Here is a 7,170-nt window from a genome sequence, read left to right on the forward strand (position 1 = left end):
TTACATGTCCAACTCTATACACATCAACATTAATCATTCACAGCTACAATCTCCTGTTTCGTGACTGGAATTTTGGAGATCTTTTGAAATCTGTGTTCATGAGTCACCACGGTACAGAGGTATAGTTATCTAAAATACACAGCCAGGGTCCACAATCCAAAGAGTTCAGCGGTCTGTTAAAGACTCTGGTTCAAGGCTAGATAAGCACTGAACTATCTAGCCCTCTCAAAACACACAAACACTTAGTTTACTCAACAGAAAGCATGTCACGGTGAGATTTAACCAAATATTAAACATGGACACGAAATACAGACGGGACGTGCAAACACCCATATGGTTAGATATGAGTGAAAATGAAGATTTAGATAAGGGAAATGAATGAGAAATATGAGGTCGGTTTAATCAGTATACAAACTCATTTGTTCTAAAGGCGTAAAGGAAAGACACAAATGCTTTTTAATCCAATTCAATTATGTATTCAAATGAATAAATAAAAAATATTGGCTTTAGGTGTGTCCAAAGCACAGATGAAGTTATGTAAATATATCTGGGATAAAATAATACACTGCACACTACATCACACAAAACTCTTTCTATTAATAAAAGTGTGTGTGTGTACTTGTTTATGCTACATTGTAGGGCCTATGGTCCTCACGAGGGAAAAAAAATATAAAAAATAGTAAATTATGTTTATCTGAAAGTGTAAGAATGCAAACAGGTTTTCTGTAAGGGGTAGGTTTAGGGTTAGGGTTGGATTAGGGGATAAAAAATATAGTTTGGTCTGTATAAAAATAATAGAAGTCTATGAAAAGTCCCCACAATTCACAGAAACAAACGTGTGTGTGTGTGTGTGTGTGTGTGAGAGAGAGAGAGAGAGAGAGAGTAAAATATAGTTTAAAAGTATAGCCAAGGTGGACTTTGATTCTATTAAAAATATCTGCATCAGTCAACTCATCACAAATCTGGATTTTACATTTTTCCACATCAGAGTACTTGCTAAATCTATTTTTTGAGATATTTATTGTTGGATTTCATTATTGAGAACAGGGAAACTCTGAACTGTTGAGGTGTGACCATTCCTGCTTGAGTCCTGCGGGAGGAAATGAAACCTGATGGACAGGTTGAAGTAACAGGTAGACAAGGAACAGTTCACCATGACAAAAGAAGGTGGGAGAGTGAGAGTGTTTGTGAGAGAGAGAGGGCTTAAAATAATGTATCGCTGGGTAATTCAATTAACAGCATCTAAACTTATAGAATAAATCTTCCTCTTCTGTGTGAGGAAGACTGTATTCTGTTATGTGTACATTTCTCACACCACGAACACAGCTTTTACTATGTGTGATTTAACTTGGCTTTCATAATTAAATGCCTGCATGATGATTGCACCACACTCACAGTTTTCTTAAGAAATTTTGTTTGATGTTTGAAAGGGAACCTGTAAAACAGTGAGAAACTGATCAGTAAAGGAGGAAAAGGGTGTTGTTTAGAACAGTGTATTTCACAATGTCGTCCTTAGTTGCTCAACACTTCCAACTTCCTTCTCCATCTGTGCTTGCAAATGTGCTTGTGTGTGTAACGTACGGCAGCCTTAGATACTCTCTTTAATACAACTTATTTAGTCCAACACAGACTCGGTCTACATCTGAATATATTTAAGAACCAAGAGCTAACAAAACGCTATATGAATCTATTGAATGAGATTTCTTTGTACCTTATTTACTTTTCTTGAGAAGTTTTCTTAATGCCAGACTAAGCAGAAAGTTAGCAAACAAATAATAAAATGCCTGAGAATTACATTAAGCATTTCAAACTATTACATAATTTTAAAATGTCATAAATGTGAATAAGTCCTACTGTAAAAGACAAAAATCACACAGGCAGGGCTATCATCAGGGCCTCTGACAAGTGTGGCCACTAAAAACATTTTAATGTATAAGAATAGTATAGCCTACTTTTTTTTCTAGCCCTGTAAATTTAATCAACAACACTTGTAGGTCTGTTTAAATACTATTCCCAACAATATTTCTACAAATAAAGCACAGATTTGACATGAAATGGCCTTAGCAATTTTGAAAGTTGCGCAAGGACGTAGTGGCCCTGCTGTCATAGCAAATGTCTGCACAATTTTAAGGAAAAAACTACTTCCAATCTACATATGTGAAGTACAGTTTCATCATACAGTGTCTATGACAGTGATTCATGTAGCCTACACAACATAGCCTATATTTCATCATACAGAAATGACCCACGAGCATTGTCCTTTGAATAGGCTACAGATTCCGTGATTAATTAATTGCTTACAGTAATTAAAGTATTTCACTGTGTTTTCGGAACTCCTATGTGCAGAAAAATACAAATAAAAGGGGCTTGCTTATTTTCAATCAACTTGTCCTGAGGCAAGTTTGGTTATTTTATGCGTATTTAGCATATTCTGTCCAGAAAAAAAAACGTTTTTGCTTATTTTCGCTTAGATGGTGAGGCAAAGCGCGCATTTTACGCTTTTTTTCTCCTGCAAGATCTGGCAACTCTAAACTGGGTCAGAGACGTGTAACTTCGGTTCCAGTTCGCTTTATTTAGTTTGTGTCCTAGTCTCCTGAGGACCGTTGATTGCTAACATAGGGGTTTCCAACGTCAGGATTACAAGTTTCTTTTCCCCTTTTACTAGAGAGCAATGCCCCGCCCACTTCCAGGCAGGATTTTACCGTCAATAGTGTTACGTCTGTCAGTAAACGAATGTCTGCGTCACGCTGCCGGCGGACCTGCTGATACTAATACGATCCAGCCTGCACTGGATTGTCAAACACGCTCACACATCTTACCTAGAAACAATTAAAGACTGCTCATATGGCCTTGAGCTATTTGTCTTGCTTAATTCCTGCTTTAGAATCACTGTACACTTCGGCCATGAAACCCTAATCATACCCAAATCAAATGTTTTCAATTAAATCAAAAACACACTAAAGCTTCTTCTGCATATTTTTAGCATGTGGTTGTCCTCTCACTTCCCTTAAATGACCTTTTCCTTGAAAACACATTTTAAAAGAAAAGAATTTCTCTCAGTTGGTCCTCATTGTAAAACAAACTTCTCAGGCCCTTAAAAAGCTCTCCACCCTCTTGAAAAACCAGCTCATACTGTCCCAATATAAAAATGCTATGGTTAAATATTAACAACACCATTGCTGGAACAAACAAGGCCAACATATCAAAGGTGAACAATCCCTGGCAGACACATTAATAGTCAATGAGTTTCTAACACCTTCCCAAGTGGTTAACGTCAGCTTTTAAGATGGTGCCTGTCATGAGTGAAACTAGAAAAGGGTGTATTTTTGATTGAAAAATGGTCGAAAGACATCAGGTCAACAGCAATATAATCTAGAATGTTATAGGAATGCACTGCTGATGAGAGGAATATAAATCTTTTATTCATTTATTTTATCTGCACACTATCGTGCAGAAGCAACAGCTGTAGGAAGAAAGTGGAAACAGGACTGAGATGTGGCCTACACGACTGGAACCTGCATTCAAATGAGGCTTATTAAGACTCCAATTATACCATTCACTCCTCCAAAGTGTTTATGAAAAGAAAAAATACAAGGTGACTGTATAGAATTGTTGTGGTCTACTACTTGGAGTAGCAAAGTGGGTTTGCGGGTGGGGATGAGATCAACAGTTTGAAAGTGCTGTGATGTACCAATGGCAAAACCTTTCATTCATCCACCACTTCCCTGTTTTGTTACATTCTTCTGTTTCTCCTGGGCTCGAGTGTATGACGCTGGCGGTGAACATCCGGGGGTCCTTGCGGCACGGCTGCTGGGAACTCAGGCGTCCACAATGGCCGTAAGAGGTGGAGCCATGACCCAGCAGGACACTGGCCCAGATTTCGACACTGTTGCACTTCTGCTATTCTGCGTTCTGACGCTTGCGCAGTGGTTCACGACGACCGCCACGATGTTGGGTCGTACCGCTCGCATCATGCAGGACAGGGTTGAGAAATTGACAGCCTTCCTGTTGTTGCAAAACAACAGGATATAACAGAACAGTGATCAGGCCACTCTGGACATCACTATAGCCATTTTGAGGCGTTATAATTAACCACTTTAATCATCTTTAGCATGACATAAAACTAGTCCTGTAAACTAATATCGGAATTAGACTTAATTATTTTTTATAATTAGAATTAGTTTTTATAATTAGAATTAAGAATTAGTTTTTATAACCATGCTACCACTAACTGGGGTGCTTTTTTTTATGATTAAAGGGATAAAAAATTCTGCTCTTTCTCATGTCGTCCAAACCTATATGACTTACTTTCTTCTCGAGAACACGATATTTTAAATGTTTTTGTCCATACGGTGGCAGTCAATGGGGTTCAAAACACATTGTTCCCTATTTAATTACAGTTTCTGGACAACAAAACATATGCAAAATATATTTTGTTTAAAACTACATGAGTACATGATGACATCTGTGTAAATGATGACAGAATTTAAATTTTGGGGTAAACTATCCCATTAAGTATCTGTCCTATTAAGTAAAATGTCCAGGCACGGCACCTAGCACCATTAAATAAAAATTACATTTATCATGCACATTACTCTTTTGTTACATGTTTTGTTGTTCAAAGATAATATTGGAAATTGATGTGATTCTTAAATATCAATCACAAATATAAGCTTGAATGCACAAATGACTAGTTATGGTTTTGGTTTCTTTATTCAGAGAATCACATTGAAAAATACATAGAAATACAACAGCAAATGAAACTAGATTTTCATAGTTTTGTTTTCTGAAAAAAAAAAAGTGAGTTATGTGATGCATGTCAGCGCAAAACCCACCGCCAAGATTACAGGGTTGTTACATGTATAATCTGTTTTAGTTCATTGTCTATGTCTCAGTCTTCCTGCCTCGTTTGTTTCCATGGTTTTTGATTAATTAGTTACACACCTGTTTTCTGTTCCTCCCTGATTACGTTCAGTATTTAAAGCCTGTGTTCTCCTATGTTCCTTTGTCTGCTATCGTTTAATTTATGTTTGGTTGTGTCCATCTCTGTCTGTGGATTATTAAAAGAACTCTTTGATTGTACTCCTTCGTAGTGCGCGTTGTTTTGCACACCAGACACGTAACAAGGGTGCTGTGGGTGGTTTTTAGTGCATTGTTATGTGGTTGCTAGGTGTTTGCGTAGTTGAACCAACCCACCTATAAATCTGTGTGATATTCTTGCTCCTAGATATCGTCAATGAACAATATACTGTTCAAAAGTTTGAGGTCAGTAAGTACATTGTTAGAAAAGATTTCTATTTAAAATAAATAATATTCTTTTGAACTTTCTATTCATCAAAGAATCCTGAATAATGCATAGTTTCCACAAAAATATCAAGCGGCACAACTGTTTTTTAACTGATAATAAGAAATGTTTCTTGAGCACCAAATCAGCATAGTGTCACGAATCCAGTCTATGAACTTCCGTTCAGAGGTCACTCGCTCACCACATTGACTCTTGCACTACACTAACTGTTGCACATCACCCCCAGACTACAATTCCCATCATCCATTGCAATGAAGACACATACACAGCTGATTGCACTGATCACACAGCTGATTCCCATCACACGCCTTACTTAAACCATGGACTCCCTCAGTCAGATCACCGAGTATTGTATATCATTCTCCTAGCGATAGCTACTCCTAGCGCTAGCTACTTAGGGAAGTCGTGGCCTAATGGTTAGAGAGTCGGCCTTGTAATCCAAAGGTTGCGGGTTCGAGTCTCAGGCCGGCAGGAATTGTAGGTGGGGGGAGTGAATGTCCAGCGCTCTCTCCACCCTCAATACCACGACTGAGGTGCCCTTGAGCAAGGCACCGAACCCCCCACTGCTCCCCGGGCGCTGCAGCATAAAATGGCTGCCCACTGCTCTGGGTGTATGTTCACGGTGTGTGTTCACTGCTGTGTGTGCACGTTGGATGGGTTAAATGCAGAGCACGAATTCCGAGTATGGGTCACCATACTTGGCTGAATGTCACTTCACTTCACTAGTTGTCATAGTCTTGCCTTTCCTGTTTTGTAGTGTTTTGATTCTTGCCCGTGTTTTCTGGATTAACCCTTTGCCTTGCCGTTTGGACTCTGTTTGCACCTCGCTTGGACTATTGCTCGTGTACCTGGATATCTCTCTGCCTTGCCCTGTTGGATATTGTTTGCCGATCGTAGACCCACGCTTGCCCTAAGATTACTCTTTGTCTTGCCTGTGTTGTACCTGTTTGCCATTGCATGAACCTTGCTTGTTTTGTGACCATGTCCTTGAATAAAAGCCTTGCAAATGGATCCGCTTGCCTCTCCTCGGCTCCGTAACAATTAGAAGGATTTCTGAAGGATCATGTGACACTGAAGACTGGAATAATGATGCTGAAAATTCAGCTTCGTCATCAGTAATATTAAAAACAAAATAGTTGTTTTAAATTTTAATAATATTTCACAGTATTGCTGTATTTTTCATTAAATAAATTCATTGCTCCTCTACTAGTAAGCAACGTGATTTGAGAGATAATTCATGTTCACAGCACAATCGCTACAGGACTAATAGCCTACTAAATATGAGCAATTATAGAGACATTTGCCTTAACAAGAGATATTTTTTTTAAATCATATCCAATCAGTTGTGCAAGTGATTTGAAATAGTTTGAGACTAAATCACAAAGTATTTGTAAGACTGTCCTCAGACTTTCTGTTGTCCCAGTAGCCCAAAACGACACATTGTTTTTTAAGAGATCAGTTCCTTGCACTAATGATGTCACTGTATCTTGTTCACAAACGCTTATTTCCATCTGCCATCTCTCTATCGCAGAGCAGGCGAGGGGCTCCAGCATGAAGGTTGCATCTGCTCTCCTCACCTCTAAGTTTGAGATAGGCAATCAGTGCGGGCGGTTCAGAATAGGCCACAGTCAGGTTCAGAGGGTACTGATATTGGTTGCGCATGTGCACATATGTATGAATAACCCCTCTTAAACTCACGTGATGGAATCTTAACTGTCTCATAAACACACCATGGCACTCAACCCACATCACTACATTGGATCTCTTCCTTCCTGCAGAGATAATGTGAACAAGACAATGCAAATATGCAGCGAGTAAGAGTGCAGGAAAAAAAAAAATCATGCAAGTCAGAATTTAACAGACGA

The sequence above is a fragment of the Barbus barbus genome (genome assembly GCF_936440315.1).
Source record: "Barbus barbus genome assembly, chromosome: 29".
Lineage (NCBI taxonomy): Eukaryota > Metazoa > Chordata > Actinopteri > Cypriniformes > Cyprinidae > Barbus > Barbus barbus.